General features: G+C 44.6%; 1 long non-coding RNA gene across 1 annotated transcript in view; it reads right to left on the reverse strand.

Annotated features, from left to right (window-relative positions):
- LOC146859835 (uncharacterized) overlaps positions 1–18,335 on the reverse strand; it is a 46,114-nt gene extending 27,779 nt beyond the window's left edge. Inside the window, exons 1-2 of the long non-coding RNA XR_014978727.1 lie at positions 18,103–18,335; positions 17,911–18,001 (exon numbers count right to left, since the gene is read on the reverse strand). This is a non-coding gene — a long non-coding RNA (uncharacterized LOC146859835). The remainder of the gene's footprint in view (positions 1–17,910; positions 18,002–18,102) is intronic.
- Positions 18,336–23,971: the final 5,636 nt, after the last annotated feature.

The raw sequence follows: 23,971 nt of genomic DNA on the forward strand, positions 1-23,971 counted from the left end.
ACATGGCTTAAAGTTAAAAAAAAAGCAAAACGCTATGGTGGGACGAGTGTAGACCACGCCATAGCACTTTATTTTTATTCACTATAAGCCATGCTGCACGGTAGCCTATGCTGCTGGGCTATATCGTTCAGCAGCTTGGGGAGGTAGGGGGCGGCAAGCAAGAAGAGGGAGGAGAGTGGGGAACAAAGTATATGTAGCAGGAGTAGGGCGGTGGGTGGGTTAAAGAGAACAATAGCGGGGATGTTTTGCAAAGATTGGATGGCAGGAGGAGGGCGGGTTAAAAGGATCAGACGTCAGGAGGAGTGCGGGGGAAAGACTGCTGTTGGAGGGCAGGAGTGAAAAAGAGGGATTGCAGATGCCTGCGCTGTCTAAGAATGCATGCCAAAAAGTAAAAATAAAGTACCTGCAGGAGCCTGCAGCCAGCGGAAGTACACTGGCTACAGGAAGCTGTACGTGATCCATGCTCTATGGAAAATGAAACAAAAACGTTTTATTTTTCATTTTTTTAAATGCATCCCGTTTTGCATTTGAAAAAAAAAACTGCTTTATTTAAAAGCAGTCCCAGACATGGGGGTCTGCTGAGCCCAGCAGGCTACCATACCTGGGAGGACCAGCCATTCCCAATAGGGTCACAAATTGCGAGTGCCTCATGAATATTGATGAGCCATGCAATTTGCGACCCCATTGGGAATCAGACACTGTTGAACGTGTCCTTTTGCGACTCCAAATTGTGACTCGCAATTTAGCGCAATTTTCGAGTCGCTAAATGACATGGTCGGACATCTGCCCCATAGTGTGAACCGATTCATCCAGCCGAATTTATGACTGCTGATAAATAGCATATTGCGCTCAGTGGACCTGCGTTTCTGGATAAGCCCATGTGTTTTTTCATACTTGGCAGTAATACATAAAAGTATTCATCCATGCAGTGCAACAGAATCACAACACATAGACCTTGCAGTGTGGCACCAGCTGTTCACATAGGTGATTCTGACACGGAAACTGTAGGACTTTCAGCAGTTTTTTTTCGTTATTCATGTTCAAATGTGATGATAACATGCAGAGTGATTCTTTGCGCTTTAGTTGCAAAAGTAAGATTATATTTTTATTATTACACTTTATGTCAAAAACCTGTTTTATTGGCCCATTTGTATTTTTACTAGCATGAAATACAAAAATATATACTCTTAGATTAAAAAAGGTTGATGTATGATCCGCCTATGAGTTTCTGCTGCAACAATCTTTTCCCTTCTCTTTTGTTTAATAGCAAGGGCGTCTGAAGGCGATCCTAAAAGGCCAGGACTTTTTACAAAGTTTTGTGATAATCTCTGTCTGAGACAAGGATTTCCAAATAAAATCATATATGTCAATTTGTCTTACATAATTATTCTTAAACTATGGAGTGTATTGCGCGCCCCTTGAAGTACGTTGGGTACCCATGTTTCAGAACATTAGAAACTCTTGTGAAATGTATCCTATCACATGTAATTCTATTCATTCTCCTCGACCCACACGCAAAAACGTCTGAGAGCAATCAATTGATTCTGAACATAAGCCAGAAGTTCACCTCAAAGAGAAGTCACATCATGGAGCATGGCGTCTCTTCAAAATGCATGCTTCTCAAACTAAGCATGAGTCCATGGCAAGGCAGAGTGGTAACAGAGCCACAACTGTCACATCCTGTTTCGCTAACACTTCCAAAGTGACTTTCAATCGGATCTGACCAGGTTGTGGTTCCCTTTCATGAAAGACGTCGTTGACAGCACCACGTGGAGACCACACACACATGGTATGTGTCTCTAATACCACTATTATCTTAATCCATGCTGCATTTCTCTGTCGAACGCGGAGGGCAGACCTGGCCGCCGCTGCGCTTGGTAAGGGTCTATGTGTTGCGGATTACCAAGATTTTGGATCCACAGATTGAGTGGCATGGATCTCCTTGTAGACGAGTCACTGCCCAGGGCACCTCTGGGTGCCGCACTCTTACTATGAGAATTACCTGCTCGAATGAGCAATTCACATAAGATTATAGCCTTGTATTCACCCGGGCGCCAGATGAGGACCAATCACCAGGAGCCTCTGGGCAGTGTAACCTCAACGTCCTAAGTGACTCAAAAGTAAATATACTTAAAATGGGAATTTATGTATCCCTTATGCAAAAGTATAGAATTCTAGACAGATCAATTCGAATATCGGGATTGTTTTTCATTGAGTGACATCAAATAGACAGCGAGAGTGATGTCAAGTTCTCTGTGATGTCACTCAGGAGCCTGTCATAAAAAACATCCCCTTTATCCATTGTTATCCATCTACAATTTTACATAATATATTGGTACCCAACCCATCCACCATTGAGAGGCTTTTTGAAATGTGGCATTTTAAATATATATATTTATAGACTATTTTACCCAGGGGTTCTGAGTGACGTCAATAGACAATGAGAGAGAATATCGATTTATCAGGAGAGTCACTGCGCACCCCAAGGGGAGAAGCCTCCCCATCATTCACTTGCTGCACATCTATAATTGTAAGCTACGTATGGCCCCAAAAATCATCTGCCCCTGCTTTCAACATGTACGCAGGGGCAGGCAGTAATGTGGGAGCCATACACAACAGGGGTTCCACTCTCCCAAAGATTAAAAAAAAACTGGTCTTCTGCTCCCCACCACTACTGACCTCTGCTTATTCCCTCACTGTCCACCTGAAGCTGTGCTCGCTGCTCTCCAGCACTGAGCTGACAGGCCAACAGAGAGCGCGAGCCGCCGCAAATCCCTCATCAACCAGCAGCAGCGGTTCATTGATTTCATTTATAAAGCGCAGCGAATGTCCGAGGGCTTCTTGGGGCTAGCGTTAGCAAGGGAAGCGACAAACGGAGATATAAAGACAAGAGACAATCATTAGGCTGATTTTTTAACAGGGTGGGCAATTTATTCCAGAGTTTGTATGTTAAAAAGAAAAAACTTCCCACCCTTACCCCCCCCCCCCCCCCCAAGAAACTTTATCACATTTGCAAATAATCCTCATTTTGGATGCTGCGGAACGAAGAGCTCTCCTGGGCATGCACCATTAACAACATTTGTTTCCCATTGCTGCAGTATCATAGCGTTGAATAACCAGATTTAGAATCTGGTCGCCGGGTATGGCTCATAGAGAGCCGCTATCGTTTATTTCAGTTTCTGACTCTCATAGCCCACTGCTATGACATAGCAACGGTTAATAACTAATCTGGTTACCTGCTGTTGTGATGTCATAAAGGCCTTCCAGGCCAGACTGATAGGAATCCCTGAGAGCCTGTCAGTGCAGCGTTGCTTGTCTGCGCTGATTGCAAACAGACAGCACAGCTGCAGGAGGGGGACGGAAGGTGGGGAAGGTGGTGGGGGTTGGTTATGGATAGCAGGTAAATTATTCATTTTTCACATTTGCCGATAATCATCATTTTGGATGCTGCGGAACAAAGAGCTCTCCTGGGCATGCACCATTAACAACTTTTGTTTCCCATTGCTGCAGTATCATAGCGTTGAATAGCCAGATTTAGGATCTGCTCGCCGGGTATGGCTCATTGGGAGCCTCTATTGTTTATTTCAATTTCTGAATCTCATAACCCACTGCTATGACATAGCAATAATTGATAACGAATCTGGTTACCTGCTGTTGTGATGTCATAAAGACCTTCCAGGCCAGCCTGACATGGATCCCTGAGAGCCTGTCAGCGCAGCGCTGCTTGTCTGCGTTGATTGAAAACAGACAGCACAGCAGTTATGGATAGCAGGTAAATTATTCATTTTTCACATTTGCCGATAAACATCATTTTGGATGCTGCGGAACGAAGAGCTCTCCTGTTCATGCACCATTAACAACTTTTGACTCCCATTGTTGCAGTATCATAGCAATGAATAACCAGATTTAGAATCTGGTCGCCGGGTATGGCTCATAGAGAGCCTCTATCGTTTATTTCAGTTTCTGAATCTCATAACCCACTGCTATGACATAGCAATAATTGATAACGAATCTGGTTACCTGCTGTTGTGATGTCATAAAGACCTTCCAGGCCAGACTGATAGGAATCCACGAGAGCCTGTCAGCGCAGCGCAGCGCAGCTTGTCTGCTTTGATTGAAAACAGACAGCACAGCTGCAGGTGGGGGACGGAAGGTGGGGAATGCGGTGGGGGTTGGTTATGGATAGCAGGCAAATGATTCACTTTTCACGTTTACCGATAATCATCATTTTGTATGCTGCGGAACGAAGAGCTCTCCTGGGCATGCACCATTAACAACTTTTGTTTCCCATTGTTGCAGTATCATAGCGTTGAATAACCAGATTTAGAATCTGGTCGTCGGGTATGGCTCATGGGGAGCCTCTATCGTTTATTTCAGTTTCTGAATCTCATAATCCACTGCTATGACATAGCAATAGTTGATAACTAATCTAGTTACCTGCTGTTGTGATGTCATAAAGGCCTTCCAGGCCAGCCTGACATTGATCCCTGAGAGCCTGTCAGTGCAGCGCTGCTTGTCTGCGTTGATTGAAAACAGACAGCACAGCTGCAGGAGGGGGACAGAAGGTGGGGAAGATGGTGGGGGTTGGATATGGATAGCAGGTAAATGATTCATTTTTAGGTCTCGACTGAGCCAGCGCATGCGCTGCCCTGGCGAGACATTTAGCAGTGGAGTTTTAAAAGTCCGACCACAGCTTTGTGTGGCATACAGTGTGCGGTTACGCGCACAGGCACGTGCAGAGGTGCCATCTGGCTTTCCTCTCGCTCAGCCAAGCGCGCGCGCCTCGCTTCAATGCCCCTTCCCCACCACAGAGCGCGTACAACTCCCGGGCTTGCTGCTTTCACTTTTTCCGCCACGCGCGCACGCAGCACTCGCATGCTTTTCAAAATTTTATTTTAGCACTCGCGCGCACACCACTCCCGAGCTTGTTGCCCTTGGACCAGATAACATTTTTAATAAACTAGTGTTCCGCCCGCACCAACCCTCCAAGGTAGATGCTTGTTTTTTTTTTACAGCAACAGTACTTAGCTGATTTCCATGACAACTGAGCATCAAAAATGTTCACTATTGTACGTGTACAGTTCTGTCTAGCAGTCATAAATGCATATACGACCACATCCCCTCTACCCTCCTGCAAACTAACGCACACATACAAATGCTGCCAGTAAAAAGCGATTTTGGTGCACAACCTTCCTGCTCCTATTCGGATCCTGCCATCGCCCTGTGTAGGATGAGTAGCATCTGCACCTCAGCAGAGCGGATGTGGAGGGCTGCAGCTCGCTCGTGTGGGAAGATGGCGATTTACTCAGAAATGTCAGTTCCATCGTCTGTCATCTCAGCCGAAAGCTGCCTTTCCCGCCGCTTCTATTCAGAATGAGGAGCTCGGGTGTCTATAGTCGTCGCTGGGCCACAGGCACGTAACGCCCTTTGGGGTCAAAGGGCTGCCTATTGCTGGAATAATTAGACCCCGGACATTTTTTCTTTGCCCTCCCACCCGAAATTTTGCTCTAGTAACGCCTCTGCTGGGCCATCATTTCGCGTTCGAGTTCCCCAGCCTGGCCGCACTCGGCTGCGGGTTCGAGAGCAAGAGACTTGCGTAGGACGGAGATTCTCTCATATGCTATTCATTGGACACATCGGAAAGGAGGAATCTATATTAGTTCCTGCGCGATCTGCATGGTGCAGTTGTGAAGTAGATGTTTGACCCTTCTGGCTGCCAATGTGCGGAATGGGTGGTGGGGCTGAAGCAGTGCCTGTGTTTGTTGGCGACTGCGCATCCCATGTGTTTAGTAGTTATGTTTTGGACCATCTGTTTGACAACCAAATGCAAAAACGTTGCCGCAGCCCAGGTGTGCAAACGCATAGGATGCATTTCCAATTATTTTATCAGGGACAATGAACAGCGTGAAACATGTCACCAGCCATTAAACACAAAGACGAGCCTTCTAGTGGTCTGGTTATTTTAACGTTTGAAGGAAAACTACTGATCAGAAGTGATAGAAATTGTACATTCTTGCACCAGTGTAGAGTGTGGAATAATCTCACCTGCACAAACATGAGAGAGTTTGTTTGAGATTCGGTCACATCCTGGCAGGTTTCTCCATGTCCCGAGGAGAACAAACCCCAGCCATCTCAACGGATGCGCAAGCCAGGGTCAGCCTTCAGTTAGTCCTCATTTGCTGCCAGTTGCTCCTAAATATTCAGAAAAGCAGTGGCTGTGTGTTGTGCGGGAGGAAGCATTAAGCTTTCCCTTGAGATGCGTTACCGGATGGTCAACCTTCCATCAATCTTCCCTGTTCCACTTATGGGTGTTTGAAAGTGACCTGCCCTGGAGATAGGCACTTCTGTCACCTACTCCAAATAAAATCTCCCAGAATTCCTCCCGTGATTCCTGTCTGAAAAATGCACAAGAGCAGCGCATTTATGGTACCTAATAGGGGTAATAATCTGATAGGATTTTAATTATATTTTTTTAATTGTCAACTTCATTGCACTTGGTTTGGTCTTTTGATCACCATATCACAGGGTGAAGGAAGGAATACCCCAATGCAAGTGTGGGTGTGACTTATGCATTTCAAATGATATCTGAGCACCGTCAATCAAAATTCACAAAATTGATGAAAATCCACGTTTCATTTATGTGCAAATGAAGCATTTTCCTGGCTGAATTCATCAAGCACTACATCGCTGAGGGTCAAAGAGAGCCTGTTAGTGACTGTCTAGGGTGTAGTGGCTTTAAATCAGTACAGCGCGGTGTTTCACCATTCTTCTTGAAACAAATGCAAAGGATCTGTCTGGAGTTTATTGTATCATTGCAGATGGTGTATCTCCACCTAGGGTGGAAGAGAAGCTGACCAGATTTCAGGAAAGGGAGGCCTGGAACCTAGAAGCATGCTCACACCATCCCTCTGCATTGTAAATGGTGGTATCCCTTACGCGCTTGCCACTCTGCTGAAGGTCACTGGGTAAGCGCCGCAGATGATGTTTCGTCAACTTTGCTATCCAGATAGTGCTGCTGGTGCTTTAACCCCTTCGGTGCTCATGACGGAATGGTTCCGTCATGACCCACGGTTGAGCTGTGCTCATGACGGAACCATTCCGTCATGACCACGCCCGCGCAAGATTCCGTCAGCACAGCGGCGGAATCTGCGCAGCATCGAAGGGGTTAAGGTTACGCTCGAGATCTTCTGGTGCTGGAGGTCTGCTGGTCCGTGATTCAGCTGTGACCATCCTGTCAGCCGAACAGAGAGTCACAGAAAAGTGCCCGTTAATGAACCCCTACTAAAATAGCAGAAGCCCTGCCATGACAAGAGATCTAAATTCAACTGACTGAAAGTCCACACATAGAATGCTGAGAGCAAATAAAGAAAATCCTCAAATCTCACAATTTCCATGATTTCAAAAGAAGAGCTATAATTGATTGTATCTGAGAGAGTCGAAAATAGCATCCCCTCTATTGATTGGGGCCTTCAAAACATTCATCTGTGTCCCATTCAACTTTTCCCTTAAGCTTGCCCCCTCTACCCTCACCTCATCAATTAAAGCATTACAATTAGGCCTGGGTTAAAATTCTGTTCCGCTCGCGGAAATTGCGATAATTTGACATTTTAGCGTTCCGCGGAGAGCGCGAAAATGTCAAAATTTCCGCAATCCGCATTTTACCGGAAATTTTTTGCTTGCTCGCGCTGTAAAATAATACATTCTCGCGTGCGCGCGATCGCCTTACCTGAATCCCCGCGTTCGCCGACAAGTTTTCCCGATCCGGTCGCGTTCTCCACGAGATGTTGGATTGTTGGTAGCCATTTGCGCTGTCTCGCGACAGTCGCGCCCGCAGTAGCGTCATTCGTCGCGCGTTCACGTCTTTCTTCTCGCGATCATGCACCGCGAGACAAGTGAAAACAAGATGGCCGCGCCCGTGAACAACCGCATGGGTAAGTTGGCGAGCCGTGACCACGCAGAAAATATCGCGAACGGGCAGGAAAAAACGTATGCATCTTCGAGATATTTCCGCGTGTTTGCGGAGATTTTTAACATTTTCGCGATAATTTGTGAAAGTGAATTTCGCAAATTCCGCCCACCCCTAATTACAATCCATTAGTAAATCGATGAGATTAGGCTGTATGTGAAAGCCTCCTCTGTTACATATCCAGTGACTTAAGCACGGAATGCACATCATACAATTCTGACGTTCAGCACCTGTCTGGTACTTAACCCAGCAAAACTGAATTCCCCCTATTTACCAACAACAATACGCAACATCTAATCTAATCCAAACCTGGCTCAATGGCAAGAACCTCATAGATTCAAAGCCCAACATTTGACCAGCGCCAAGTCACTGGGATTCACCTAGACACTGACTTCATATGCCAGGAACTTATCGGCAAGAACACCAAGACCGCTTTGTACCAGCGCTCTCTATTAAAGAAAGTGGAACAGTTTTTATTCCCAGAAAGCGATTTCAAAACTGCCCTTGAAGCCTTCATACTCTCACATTTGAATGTTGCAGTGGCCCACTATGCACCCTCCCAGACTCCCACAATCCTGTCTGTTGCTGCACATCTAATTAAGGGCTTGAAGACATGTGGCCAAACCACCCCTGCCCTCTTGGAACATCACTTGCTTCCTTTGCTACCAATGCCTCCTTCTTTACCTAGCAATTCATGGTGGCCACCACCCCCATCTCCCTTGCTGACGGGGCTCTAGCCATACCTGCAGCCAAGAGAACCTCAGCTTAGAATCAAGGAGGTACAACAAACCCCAAATCCTATGTGATGAGCCTTTTCCTTCTGTTCTCGCTGGATTTGGAAGGACACCCCATAATCATCAGGACTTCCCCTATCGCTCTCCAGTTGTGTAAACAGCAAAAGGCACTCTTCTTTAAAGACATCTACATTGCGTCACAGTAAATGGTCCGCCTTTCCTTTCAGAACTCAGTGCTCGCCTGGATTCCTTCCCTGGTTGTATCTCTTCCTTTGACTTTGTACATATGTCATTTCTTTGTCACTGGAGTCATGTCTGGATGCACCGTCTCCATGACAGGATTTCCTTTTCTTACATTTGCATTTTTATAAAATTATTATTTTTAGGCCAACAGTATTTGCACAGACTTTCCATTCCTTCTTTTTTGGGACACCTTGATGTTGTGTTCTCTTACATTACCTTTTGGAAGTTTGGTTTGATAGTCTTTGTTCATAGTCATGCACTCCTAAGTCTCTGGTGTTCCTGCACTCACAGAACTGTGGCAGTAATGCATTTTCGTTGCAGTAGCCTTCAGGTATCCTGAACCTATGTCCTTCAAACGTTTGCAATCTCTTGTGGGCATGTAATGCCGAACTCGTGGCCTGCATGTATTCACCCAGTGCAGGTTTTCTTGTGTTACCAGAACTCTGGTCTCGAAGCCTTCCAAGACCTTTGGTCATCATGCTATTTGAGCATTCTAGTTTGTGGCTTCCACGATTGTTAGTCTCCAGCAGTTCATACAATTGAAGCATAAATGCGTTTCCAAACTCCGTTTTTTTTCCTCAGAATTCCAGAACTCATTCATTCTCTTTGGGACCTTTTAAGTGTTTAGTTATCCAGCACAATGTCCTTGGTGCAACAACATCAAGTGTTGCATAGCTAAACACTTATAAGGTTCCAAAGGCGAGACCTATTGGCTATGCCAATGCTTGTTCACATTTGCCGATAATCAGCATTTTGGATGCTGCGGAACGAAGAGCTCTCGTGGGCATGCACCATTAACAACTTTTGACTCCCGTTGCTGCAGTATCATAGCATTGAATAACCAGATTTAGAATCTGGTCGCCGGATATGGCTCATAGAGAGCCTCTATCGTTTATTTCAGTTTCCGACTCTCATAATCCACTGCTATGACATAGCAATAGTTGATAACTAATCTGGTTACCTGCTGTTATGATGTCATAAAGGCCTTCCAGGCGAGACTGACATGGATCCCTGAGAGCCTGTCAGCGCAGCACAGCGCTGCTTGTCTGCGTTGATTGAAAACAGACAGCACAGCAGTTATGGATAGCAGGTAAATTATTCATTTTTCACATTTGCCGATAAACATCATTTTGGATGCTGCGGAACGTAGAGCTCTCCTGTGCATGCACCATTAACAACTTTTGTTTCCCATTGCTGCAGTATCATAGCGTTGAATAGCCAGATTTAGAATCTGGTCGCCGGGTATGGCTCATAGAGAGCCTCTATCGTTTATTTCAGTTTCCGACTCATAATCCACTGCTATGACATAGCAATAGTTGATAACTAATCTGGTTACCTGCTGTTATGATGTCATAAAGGCCTTCCAGGCGAGACTGACATGGATCCCTAAGAGCCTGTCAGCGCAGAACAGCGCTGCTTGTCTGCGTTGGTTCAAAACAGACAGCACAGCAGTTATGGATAGCAGGTAAATTATTCATTTTTCACATTTGCCGATAAACATCATTTTGGATGCTGCGGAACGAAGAGCTCTCCTGGGCATGTACCATTAACAACTTTTGACTCCCGTTGCTGCAGTATCATAGCGTTGAATAACCAGATTTAGAATCTGGTCGCCGGATATGGCTCATAGAGAGCGTCTATCGTTTATTTCAGTTTCTGAATCTCATAACCCACTGCTATGACATAGCAATAGTTGATAACTAATCTGGTTACCTGCTGTTATGATGTCATAAAGGCCTTCCAGGCGAGACTGACATGGATCCCTGAGAGCCTGTCAGCGCAGAACAGCGCTGCTTGTCTGCGTTGATTCAAAACAGACAGCACAGCAGTTATGGATAGCAGATAAATTATTCATTTTTCACATTTGCCGATAAACATCATTTTGGATGCTGCGGAACGAAGAGCTCTCGTGGGCATGTCCCATTAACAACTTTTGACTCCCGTTGCTGCAGTATCATAGCGTTGAATAACCAGATTTAGAAGAATCTGGCCGCCGGGTATGGCTCATAGAGAGCCTCTATCGTTTATTTCAGTTTCTGAATCTCATAACCCACTGCTATGACATAGCAGTAGTTGATAACTAATCTGGTTACCTGCTGTTGTGATGTCATAAAGGCCTTCCAGGCCAGACTGATAGGAATCCCTGAGAACCTGTCAGCGCAGCTCTGCTTGTCTGCGTTGATTGACAACATACAGCACAGCTGCAGGAGGGGGACAGAAGGTGGGGAAGGCCGTGGGGGTTGGTCAAGGAAGGCAGGTGAATGATTCATTTTTCACATTTGAAGCTGGGAGGAGAGGGCATTTTATGGATGGCTCTTCTAGTATTCTGTGCAGTAGTTAACGGCAGGGGGAGTTGATTTTGGAGGCCAGACATAACACAGAATTATAGATGGTCAACAGTGAATTACAGGGATGTTTTTCACCTCAGCATTCTGAGTCACATCATAGTCCACTCGAGCTTCGCTGTTGTTTGTTTGACGTCTCTCAGAACCCCTCGGTGAAAAAATCCCCGTAATTCACTTTTGCCCATCTATAATTTTATATATTCATGAAAGTCTTCCAGTGAAAGTCACACATAACATATTGGGTTATAGATGGTAACAGTGAATTACAGGGATGTTTGTAACTAAGGAATTCTGAGAGACATCAAACAGATAATGAGAGAGAAGCTCATACATAACACAGCCCCTGTCCCCCTTCCAAAATATATATATATACCTGCCCATCCCCCACCCACCCTAGCTCCCAAGCTCGGGCCTTTCCAATCCCCCTTCCCCCAAAGCTGCACTACAGGCTGTGCTGCACTGACCGGCTCTTACACAAGCTTTTCAGGACAGCCTGGAATTCCTGCTGCTATGTCATAGCAGTGATTACCAGTGTCCTGTTGGTGTGATGCTACTGCATGTCTTAAAGGATGGTACACTTGGGTTCGAATTTAATACATGTAATTAATATTGCATATTACATGTTTATTAATCAAACATGGCGTATTTTGTGATTTGCGCACCAAAATCTGAATCTTCCAGGACTTGAAGGGCCTTTTAGCCTTTTGTCCTGTTAAATCTCAGCAGATTTTACCAGCCAAATTATATTGAATGGAGACAGATTTAGCACACCCAGTAATTCTCAGGTGTTATAAGTTCTGCCCAATTTAGCAATGGCAGGCGTTTGCCCATGCTTCTTTAATAACCGCAGTACTTAAGGCACCAGTCGCATTTCTAAATAAAGATTCAATAATAGAAATACATTTACATCGTCTCAAAGGCATTTCCACGTTAACACAGCACCTCAAAATCACCTCGAAGACCTCAGCGATGCCTTGAAGGATATCTGTGAGCCACGAGCAGTAACCCCTAATTTGTTTTGAAACATTTCGATTTGGGAAGGAAAACATAATTGTTTTGCACAATTGTTTTCAAAAGGAATGCTGCACAGATACAGCTCTGTGTAATGTTTTAAATTGTGCTGTTCAACATATTAAACTATGTTAAAGTGTGTATAGCTGGGCCGTCATACCAAAAGAACGGTGCATCCAGGGACACGTCTCTGAGTCTTAGTGAGAATTCAGAAGAAGACCATGTCCACAGGATGGTCTGTGATGAATCCTCCTTGTATCCGGCCTCCATGGAGAGGCCACTGAAAGAGTTTGCACTGCAAGAAGAATAGAATCCGACCGGTGAGTAAAATACTAGCTTTTGATACAGAGCTTCGGCCTTCTAAATGTTCCAACTGCTATTAATAACGGTACTTTTTATTTCCCAAATTGTTGTACTTAATTTATTGATTTTGGAAGGATTGAAGTCTGAGTCTGCATTGCTGGAATTCGAACTCGTGACCTTCAGACCACAGCAGTTGTCAGCGGCGAACGTTTAACTCACTGAGTCAAGCTTCTGAAAACCACCAGACCCCCTGCAGTGAACGTTAGAACTTTATTTATTCCCTTGGTAATGAATGTCACGAAACATTCCATCAGCTCACTCGTGCTCCAATGAACAAAATATGTTTTTACATTTTTGATCTGACATTTTTAACGTCAGTTAGAGGTTCCTCTGCGCCCATAAGGAGCATTTTAATTGTGTATATTACATGTGTCTAGTTGTGCTAAACGATGGACTAGCTTGGCTTGCATTGAGCTAGCTACAGGGTGTACGTTTTGTGCACAACTGTTCCAAGGCAAAGTGTGATAGGCGCTTCATTTTTTCTCACCCATATTTATCCGTCATCCCAATATTTCTAGGTGTGCTATCTTATATCAATGTCTCGTATGACAAAGCGCCCCGATGGCAAAAGTTTCATAGCACTAGGAAATAGTGTCCAATCAGATAGGGTCTCTGCAGTTGTCTTAGAACAAATTGCACAGTTTAAGATTTTTTACAGAAGGGACGGCTCTCAGGCACCTGCCTGACGGATACTGACGTCACTTCCTACATTTTGTTGCTTCGGCTTTTTCCTGATTATCCAACAGCTCGGCCATATTTGAGGTTCTTGCAAACTGGCCCCACTTGAGTTGGTTCCCCCAAGATGCTGTCTACTTCCACATTAAAGTAGGGTGTAAGTAGGGTAAGTAAGGTAGTGCTAGTAAGTAGGGTGCCTCTGACAGGATTGTTGTGTCACATAGTGAGGATAAGCACAAAAAATGGCCTGCTCCCCCATGTCCCCCCAAGCCTTTTTTGCCAGTTTTGTGAGCAGTTTGATCATCGGGTGCGGTTTGATCTGAGAAGGTGAGTATATTCGCGGAACTGGCATCTTTTTACGGGCGCGGGAGAGCGGCCTTAGATGGACGTGTAAACAGATGGTCAGAATAGTCATAGCGGTAGGTCACGCCTTTTAAAGCCGACAGGTTACCAGATGTGTAATGCGCATGCCCATGAACAGCAGCTATAAATCCAGGTAAACAAAGCTGGTCTGACATACTGCCCTATTGAGGAAATTATGGTTAAAGACTAGGGGTGGGCGGAATTTGCGAAAGCGACTTTCGTAGATTATCGCGAAAATGTTTAAAATCTCCGCAAACACGCAGAAATATCGCGAAGATGCGGAAGTTTTTTTCCCGCGGTATTTTCTGCGTGTTCGCGGCTCGCCAACTTACCCATCTTGTTTTCACTCTTCTCGCGGTGCATGATCGCGAGAAGAAAGACGTGATCGCGCGACGCATGACGTCACTGCGGGCGCGAACTGTCGCGAGACAGCGCAAATGGCTAAAACAATACAACATCTCATGGAGAACGCGACCGGATCGGGAAAACTTGTCGGCGAACGCGGGGATTCAGGTAAGGCGATCGCGCGGGCGCGAGAATGTATTATTTTACAGCGCGAGCAAGAACCAAATTATCGCAAGGCTGCGGAATGCGGAAATTTTGACATTTCCGCGCTCTCCGCGGAACGCGGAAATGCCAAATTATCGCAAATTCCGCGAACGGAACGGAAATTTTGCCCAGGCCTATTAAAGACCCAGCTCTACTACCTAGTCCTATGCACTGCTGACACAAGCAAGTATTTTTTTTATTTTTGTATAAGCTATGTATTGTTTTTGGTCTCTGCAAAGTGCAGTAAGGCTGCATGAGGAAGAATAAAACCGCTGAGGGAGAAAAGCACTTCAACAAAATAACTGTTAACGTGAAATTTCTCCGGACAAGTTTTGTTTTTATAAAAGCCTGTATGTATGTATAAAAACTTATAAAAATAAAATTAAAAATTAAAAAAATAAAAGCCTCCCCAACAATGTTCTTATGAGGTTTATCTCGCTGAAATTCCCTACCAAAAACTTTTTAGCAGGCGAAGGATTTTCTGAGGTTTTGTGCGTGTTTCTCTTGCAAACCCATTCCTGATGGGCTTTTAACCATTTGTTTTATTTAAAAAATATCTCATTGAAAACTTTGTGACGCTTCACAAAAAAAGTCCAACGTTGCCAAAGGGCTACTTAGTAAATTTCCTCCACCACCAGCAAAATGCACATTACTAATATTTTGCCAAATGATTTTTGAGTCTCCAGACTCCGAGTTAAAATGAGAAGTGGATGTGGGAGGAGCAGGTCTGGGGTGTCCGGATTGGCACAGCACTAGTTCTGTAAACTGGTGGAGTGACTTTGCTCTTTGCATGTTAATAAATCATTTTGGGATTCTCCTGTTCAGGAAGTGTTTTGACAGCCAATCAATCGCTGTGCATTCCTTCACTGTACACGCGGGGGGTAGAAGCTGCCCTTTCGGTTTCTACACCTGAGGGGCACCTCAGAGTGATTAGTGACAGTGACAGGCTCCGGGCAGCTCCGACAGCTGTGGGGGTAAGAGCCGGCCCTCCAAGGGCGTCCTGCCGGAGCAGGAGCCCTTCCGATGGCATCCGAAATATGGAACAGAACCGCATTGCTGCAGCCGGCTGCATCCTCGGCGCGCGCACACTAAACCGGTGCAAGCCCGACTCCGCGGGCCCTGTTAGGATATGTTATATCATGTTATTGTTATGTTATTTTATAAGTGTTTATATGTTTCTGACATCAACATGGCCTCGGAGCATCAATCGGATGCGGTGCCACACCTCTCTGGTTTCGAGGATTCCTTTGCACACCAGAGTCTGGCGTTTTTGCGAGCTGAGGTGGGTAGCAGGCTGTGTACGGGTAATATGGCCCTCACAAGGCCCTCCCAGACCTGCACTGGACACCCCTTAGTGTTAAGACATCCTCAAATAGTATTTGTGTCCGTTTTAACACAGCCCCTTACAAAATGGGCACAAATTGTGGTTGTAACTGTTTCTGCTTGCACACTTACAAGCGGCTTGTGGATGGTGGTAAAACAGTGTGAAGGGCAATAAAGGTGTAAAAATGGTGACATGTCACTTTGGGTATGTTATACCCAAATCAATCTCAAAGTCCACATAATGCCCGGTGCAAATCGTGTTCATACAGGGTAGTTTTCCATCCAGTATTTAAACGAGTGTAAAATAGGGCCGTAGGAGGATATTCTCGGAAAATTGGAAATAACAACAAATGTGAATGTATATACAACAGAAACGTGCATACGTCTGCACACTCAAAGAGTATGCAAAACGTCTGCAGTCTTAATGTTAGAGAAAATGTAGAGTTGCATGTTTCCATGTTTCATAATCCTCGTGCATATGTTTCGCATACCATAGCCTGAGCCAGAAATGCCTGTCTTTTTGCCCTTTTCTTACAGCAGCACCTTATAGCTGTCGCTTTAGGTCTCAATTTGCACAGGAATTTCTGATAGAGACTTATAGCTGCAGATTCCTTACCTTTGATTTCCCACGCATCAGGCTGGATCCGGAAACATTTGTGTGAGCAGTGCCCTTGGGCGCCGTTGGGTGGCTCCGTTCGATTCTGCGTGACGTCGTCATAATCATCATAAGCGTCGGTTATGACACCGCAGTCACCGAGAGAGGCACCACCCAGGCATGCGGATGTCGGTTCTTTTCTTTCTATGCCAGTTAAGCACTGAGCTGGAGATTTCAGTCGCAATGAATACTGCATTTTTGGGGGCTGATTTATGAACTTTTGTATACAAAGGCTGGACAGCATAAAAACAAGAAAGCAGAATACCACCATATTTTTAAAAATGTTCCTCTCTTCCTGCGCTGGTGCACTCTTGATGGCCATGTGCCAATGCACAGCCTTTCACCATAGTGTGTGATGTCAACCATAGGTTTTGTACGGGAGGGAACTCTTCGAATACAGAATACTATGCTTTGACATAGTTTAACACTTTTCTAATGTTGTATGTGTGCTGTTCATTGCAGCACACATGCAAAGTAGGAAACGTGAGAAACGAACATTTTTCTCTAACACCATGCCTGCCACAAGGAGGTGCTAAGTTTTGTGAAAAAGTTCTATTAAAATTGTTTAATAAGTAAGACTTAGGGCCTGATTAAGATGTCAGACACTTTTGCGGTCTTAGTACTGACCGCCCTCCGGCCGGCGGTCCCGACACCACTATTACAATGCAACCACACATGGTGCGGTCACATACTCCCATTTCTCTATGGGAGCTTGTGCTGCGGCTGTAGCACAAGCTCACATAGAGAAATGGGAGTTTTTGTTAATTCCTGCTCCGTGTGGCAGGCAATTTTTTAACAACGTTCTTGGAGCACCCAAACACTTCTACATTCAATTTTACAAATTATAAATTGCAAAGAAAAAACAACAATCGGTTGGGGTCTTGTTATTCTATTCCTTTTAATATCGTCAGGTCATCCAATCCCTTTTGCCAACGCGTTTCGCCGTGGTAGGGATGACCTACGGCTTCATCAGGGCTGGAAATAATATAAAGCGCACATTTGTCATGATATTCTTAAGCACATCACAATAGTGCCATTTGAGCCCACATCTTTTTGACAACCTTGTGTATACGGACTATATGTGCCTACACCATGTGTAACATATTTTAACACATGTAAACCACAAGTGCAAATTCTTTCTAATTCGTGCATTGTCTTGAATTTGTATAGAAAACATATACATTGAATATTATTACTGTTTTTCTAACATCCAGTTCATGAAATTGTGTCTATAAATTTATAGGATTCAGTTTCTTGTTTGATGCCAGAATATATCTATGTCCACGTCACCCATGTAAAAAAATAGCATACAATCACGTCTCTTGACGCAAATACCTTGCAGTAGTTCAAAAGGATTTCTGTTAAAACCAAGCAAAAGAAAATATAAATGAAGGCTCATGAGGCAAGAGTCTTGCTATGCATTATGTTTGTTCATTAGCCACAGCATTTTACTTTTTTCAATGGCGCCTACCTTATTACAGGTATTTATCCATAAGAACGTCTTTTCTGTTTATTCTTTTTAGGTTCGTAATGATTATCCGCCCTTTTTCTAAGTCCCAAAGTTCCGTTAGATAAACCATATCAAAAAGGCTCTCTTTGTATTTTTGCTATTCTTCGTTTAGTTTTTAATATTTAATTTTATATTTTATACTTTAAATTAAGTCACATGCCGCTCTCCCTTACCTTTCAAAAGTGAGGTCGATTCAATTGTTGGGCTTAAAGCTGCTATTTAAATATTTTAACCGCCAAGCTTCAATGTCTATTTGTTCATCTCCTGCGAAATAAATCCATACATAAACCTATTGGTTCTACCGCCGTCATAGGTTTACCAATAAAAATTTACCATCGTTAAGTAAACGAAAAAAGTATCCCTACCGTTTTTTTCATTTTCAACGTTATCTTGCTTTTTCTTGAATCGTCACCTGCCACCATATAGTTATGCTTCCTCCCAAGTCATAATGGGAAGAATAAGTAACGAACTATGGATTATCTCCTACCATATCTCTTCATTAAAAACTCACGCATAAATTTGGGCTGTGAGCATAGAAACCTTTCATACCTTGAACTTTCAAATCTTCTCAACCCGAGTACAGGCGAAGGACTGCTTGCTTCCGGGTTCGCGGCAATGTAGTGTGTTATTAAAAACTGAAGATGGACTAAACTCGATACCCGTATGTTTTTTAGCGCCATCTTGAAATGGTGCATTAGTCGTATGTGCCCAGAATCAAAAAGGGACTCCCCTAGTCCTCATAATAAAACACCATTTTGGATTGGGGTATCAATTACATATCACATTCTACCATTAACTGTATTAGCTAAATAATCAAAACAAAGTGTTTTTAGATCAGAATAAGAATTGTAGTAACGATCTTTTCAAACCTCTATATTGGTCACTGACAAAACGGATTTTAAATGGAGCATCATCACTCAATATCCTATTTATTTGTAGTCATATAACATGGTGCTACCCAATATATCGTTCCCATATTTATTTGCCGCTATTAACATGCAAAATAAAGTGCAGTTAATGCATAAATCATGCCTCAAACCTCTATTAGCATCATACTATATTCCTCTCTTAGAATTTCCCAGAGGTGATGCCCACTTCTTTCTATTTTGTTTCGGCCTCTCCCATAAGTTTTACCTTATTCGAGGGTGGTTTGCAATATCCTTAAGAATAATATGCATTCTTACTAGGGTAGATCTAAATAGACCTCCTTAAGTATTTCTACCTTCTCTTATTTCTGTCTTTAATTCAGTCACCTAAAAAATACTGTAACTCATGATCAAAATTTAAGCCGTCCTTTACGGCCCTTAAACGCATAATCCACTTTGCCTCATGTCTTCGCAACATCAGTTCTCTGTTTCCTCCTCGTTGGTCTATCTTGATATGTTCAATTCCAAAAAATGTAAAACTCTTATTATATTGCTGAGCTGCACAATTATGTACATGTTCTGCAATAGGATACCTTATGTCATTTTGTTTGATTGCTCTTACATGTTCGCTAATACGTTCCTTCAACATTCGTATTGTGCTGCCAATATAAATTTTAGTACATTCACACTCAATTACATAGACAACATATTTGGTACTACAAGTTATGTTTGTTAGTATGTCATACACTTGACCACTATTACTCTGAAATTGCTTAGTTTTATCCTTGGCACATCTACATACACCACAATGCCCACATTTAAAAAAGCCCTTGTGGCAGGCACCTCACGGTCCCATTTCTCTTTGGGAACTTCTGCTACGGTGCTACCTCACGGTGCCTGCCATGCAGTGCAGGGATTAACAGGTAGGCACATTAGGTCCTCCCTCAGCCCCCAACCAGAGGCCGCAGGGAGATGGGCCCTGCTAGTGGCCCCCAATGTCGCTTTCTGACAGGCTTTCCATGTCGGACAGCCTGACATGGAAAGGCTGTCGGAAACCACCATCGTAATCCTGACGGCGGGAATGCCGTCCTCAGGGATTACGGTGGGGCCTCCTGGCAAATGGATTACTTGATCCCGCCGGAATCCAGCCGGAATGACCAGCTAGTTTGATTTTTGACCACCGGCATTGTAATGCGGCGGTCGAAAGTGAAACCTACGATGTGAGTCGTAAAGCCTCCGAGGCTTTCCGACTCGCATAGTAATCAGGACCATAGAGTTAAAATCCATAGGTAGCTGCATCGGAACACCCATATACCATCTGTGAGAAGTTGGCCTGGTATATGCTGTCCACTAGTTATAGTGGGCACCTTGAACCAGTCAAAACGACCCTTATTCATGATTAGGTTAAAGACAACCTTTATTGAAAGCTAACCTAGTGGTAGCTATGGGGAGCAGCCTTCAGGCTAAGTCTCGAAGGAATGTAAAGGAGCTTGGTTTACCAGATTATAACCTCCTGAATGACCAAATGAAAGGAGAACCACACAAGGTATATATAAAATATATCTATTTATTACTAAACACTCTCTACTAACCTCTTTCTGAGATTAGAGAACAAGGCACACAATATTAAAGCACTAGAACGACAGTAAATAGCACAATACACAGTGGGCTCCAGGCGGAGACCAAACCATATACTAAGAAAGTGGTATAACAATCACGACTTGATTAGACACAGTGTCTAGAGCACGTAAAATCATAGGGACCCCAAGGAATCACCCAAGGTAGTGACACAGGGGACCCATGGGGGACGCGTGAAGTGTGAGAACACAGACGTGAACTCCGTACAACACTATGGGAAAGTCGCGGTTGGAATTTTAAAGATTAAGGACACTTAGGAGAGGACTTTAGGCAAACCCTTGGGAAGATTGAAGGTTCTAAGGCCAGCACCCTTGAGAGTACCGAGGTACCCGTGTTATCTATTCCAGGAGAGCCGGTGCATAGGGGTCAAGTGGTGTCGGAAACGCTCGTTGATTTCAATGACATGATGCGAAGAAGTGCTGCTGCCAGGAAGATGAGAAGTGTCCGGTGTGATCCAAGCCTGGATCGGAGCTGAGAAGAACCTGAAAGCAGAGTGGACAGAGTCTGGGTCATTTCACAGTGACCAGGGGCACGATAGACGAATGCCCACCAATGTCGGTTGTTTCAGGTGAGATGAGGTGAAGCTTGACTCTTCAGCCACGGGGACCAGGAGACGTCGACGATGACCAAAGTCCGCAGGTGAACTGTACCACAAAGGATGTCGAGTGCTGGGGCGTCAGTGTCCAGATTGGAGACCAACAAGCCTTGGCAACTGCAACCCACGCGGTCAGAGAAAAGATGCTTCAGTGTGAACCAGCAAGGTCTAGGGCACGTCTGGAGCAACCAGAAAAGCCCACTGAAAGTTAAAGTTCCCTTCTGAGGGACCCACAGGTCGACGGACCATGGATCGCGAAGGGACCTCGAGGGGAATCACAAAATACCAGCCCACGGAACACTCGTTGAGAGTAGGCCGATAATCTTCAGTGGAAACACTGCTCGCGGTGTGGACTACAAATGGCCCACAGCACAGCCTCAGGGATTGCCAAAAAGCATATGCTGCTGCAAATAAACACGGTGCCCAGGGGTTCGGGTTGCACGGTCCCCACGAGGGATGCGGATCTTAGAATTGCTGAGAGTACGGATCAACCTCAGAGACTACAGGAACCCACCTCCTGTGTTGCAAAAATCTAGGAAGGGGTGGGTCAAACTCTGGGGACACACCAATGGGAGGGTCAGGACAGAGGGGTGGCTACACCCATGTCCTTTGTCCAGTTTTGCTCCAGAGCAGGGGATGATAGCCCCTGCAACCAGTTTGAGGGACAGGGACACCTAATGTGCCCCCAGTGCAGGCATCATGGCACTCTCAGAGTGCACCCACCCAGTCCCAATACACTAAAGCCTGCCTGGGAGGTGGTCACACCTCCCTGTGACAGGAAACCTATTGTCCAGCCATCCCCTGCCGGAGTTTCGTCCAGCAGCAGGAGGGCAGACTCGTGTCTGTGGCTGGCAGCATCTATTTTGTGATGCCAGGGTCTGTGAAGTTGGTACCGGGTGTACCGGTGCTGTCATATTTCTCCTTCTTGTAGGGTGGAATCATACCTCCCACACCAGCTACTGGTGTGGAAGTATGATTCCAAGGTGTTTGACACCAAACACGACATGTTTCCATGCAGTCGTTTTAAAGTTACCGCAAGGTTATAATGCACTTAAGTATCTATGGTTTGGCTGCATCTCAAACAACTCAGAATAGAGGTTCCGAAGGCTGCAGAGGGTCTCTGCTCATGCATGGGCACCCTCTCACATAAAACACAGCGCACTGTCTTCAGGATTGATAAGGCCTGCCATAGGGGTGACTGGTAGGTTTATATGTGCAGTAATAAGGATAGATATAGTGAACCTATATCTAAGAAAGGGGTGCATGCACCACCTTACACAGGCTGCTGTAGCAGACCTGTTGTGTCATTTTGAATGGCCTCCCAAGGGTGGCATAATACATGCTGCAGCCCCTGAGAGGCCTCTGGGGTACGTATGCCCTGGGTACATAGTATACCATATACTAGAGACTGATAAGGTTACCCCAGAATCCAATCTGGAGGGTACCTAAAGTATACGAACAACCAATTTTGGGAGAAAGCAGATAGACTGGGGTCCTGATTAGCAGGATCCCAGTCAAAAACCAGCAAAACACCAGGCAAAAAGTGGGGGTAACCATGCAGTCAGAATCCATTCTCCTACACCATCCATGGAATACAAACAGCTACTTTGAATTACTTTTCAACAGAAATCAGAATTGGCGGTTGAAAGTAAATCCCAAAAGAACACTTTTGCCTCACTTTTGTAATGCAAACTCTGTGCAAAGTGTTAGTAAATCTCCCCTGAATGTGTGCTCTACAGTACAGCACACATGCCATGCTGGACAAGCTAGAAAAAATAAAAGTAAAACTCTTTTTTTATGCTTGCCTTGTTATTTTATGACATAAATCCTTATCAACTATTGTTATAAGGTTGGGTTTAGTGTCAAAACTGATGAGTGGTTGCATGGGAATGCCCGTGTGCCACTCATGAAATGCCACCTTGGAACATGGTAGTGCAAAGTAGCGCACATCGCTATTTAAGCAAGTTTTACAATGGAATGTAAATAGTTTATCAAGACTGCGCCCATTTGCTTCACTTTTTATGACTTTGCCCCAGTGCACAGCCTGGATAATCTGCCCCTCAGTGGTGCAATAGTTAATTAGTGAAGGGGGAGGCAAGTGGGCATCAAAGCCTACAATTTTTGATTAGGGACACTGTCCCAATAAATCCTAAACTGAGGGAAGAATGAAATAAATGAAAGTTTGAACCTAAATATTTACTGTGAAATACATCTATTTGAAATAAAGTAACAGTATGATTGGGTTGTGACGTCAGTTCCTGTCCAACCATTTCCGGTAACATAACTTCCTGTGACACCATTTCAAGCTGCTTATAGTAATTAGTTCTCTCCATTATCTGTTTTAGATTCCTGCCCTGGTCTATGAACATTCCATGCTGGATTGTTAATTTCTGGGAGTGGGCATGTCAATTTCCACCTCTGTGTAATATACTTTCTATATATACTATATTTATTCTCGTGTTTTTTGCTATCGTGTAAAGCAGAGTTTCTGCCCAAAAATTCCCTGTAGTTGGATCTTTCTGAAAAAAACAGATGTGGCTCGAGGCCAGAGAGTTTGTCTTACATGATTGTGGTCGGGTTACCTGAGGATGAGAAGGCTTCACTTAATTGCACACCCAGATCATAATTACCTTTCATGTACTAAACTGGCACCGACCCTTCTCTTTCTTCTGGTGCCGAGATATTTGCAAGCCACCTGCTGGTCTCATGGCAGGGGAATTCCAAGCACACATATGTATTTCTTTGTTGGTAATTTTGCGGACTTCCTATCCCCCCCCCCTTCTCCCCCAGTGTCCTCTGCCCATAGAAAGTAGAATTTTGCATTTTTAACTCGTCTGCACACAGATCGCTGATGGAGCCACAGTTCAATGTGGCCTTCCTGAGTGAGGCTCACTTCTGTACCTGCACTGGGCATGGCGAGCTGTATTTACCCTCAGTTGCAGGTATGGTGGGAAAGCCAAGGTATGGAGGTCACTCCTTGGAGTTATCAGGCTCCAGAACTAGCCACTGAGGACATTTGGAGGCCATCTTGTAACTGGGATTAACCGTGATGAAGTATTTACTGATGGCCCTGAGGAAGCATCAAAATATAATGTATAAAAAGTTGCGAAACACGTGTTGGCCTATATTATTTTT

This window comes from Triturus cristatus, chromosome 3_1, assembly GCF_964204655.1.
Source record: "Triturus cristatus chromosome 3_1, aTriCri1.1, whole genome shotgun sequence".
Taxonomy (NCBI): Eukaryota; Metazoa; Chordata; class Amphibia; order Caudata; family Salamandridae; genus Triturus; species Triturus cristatus.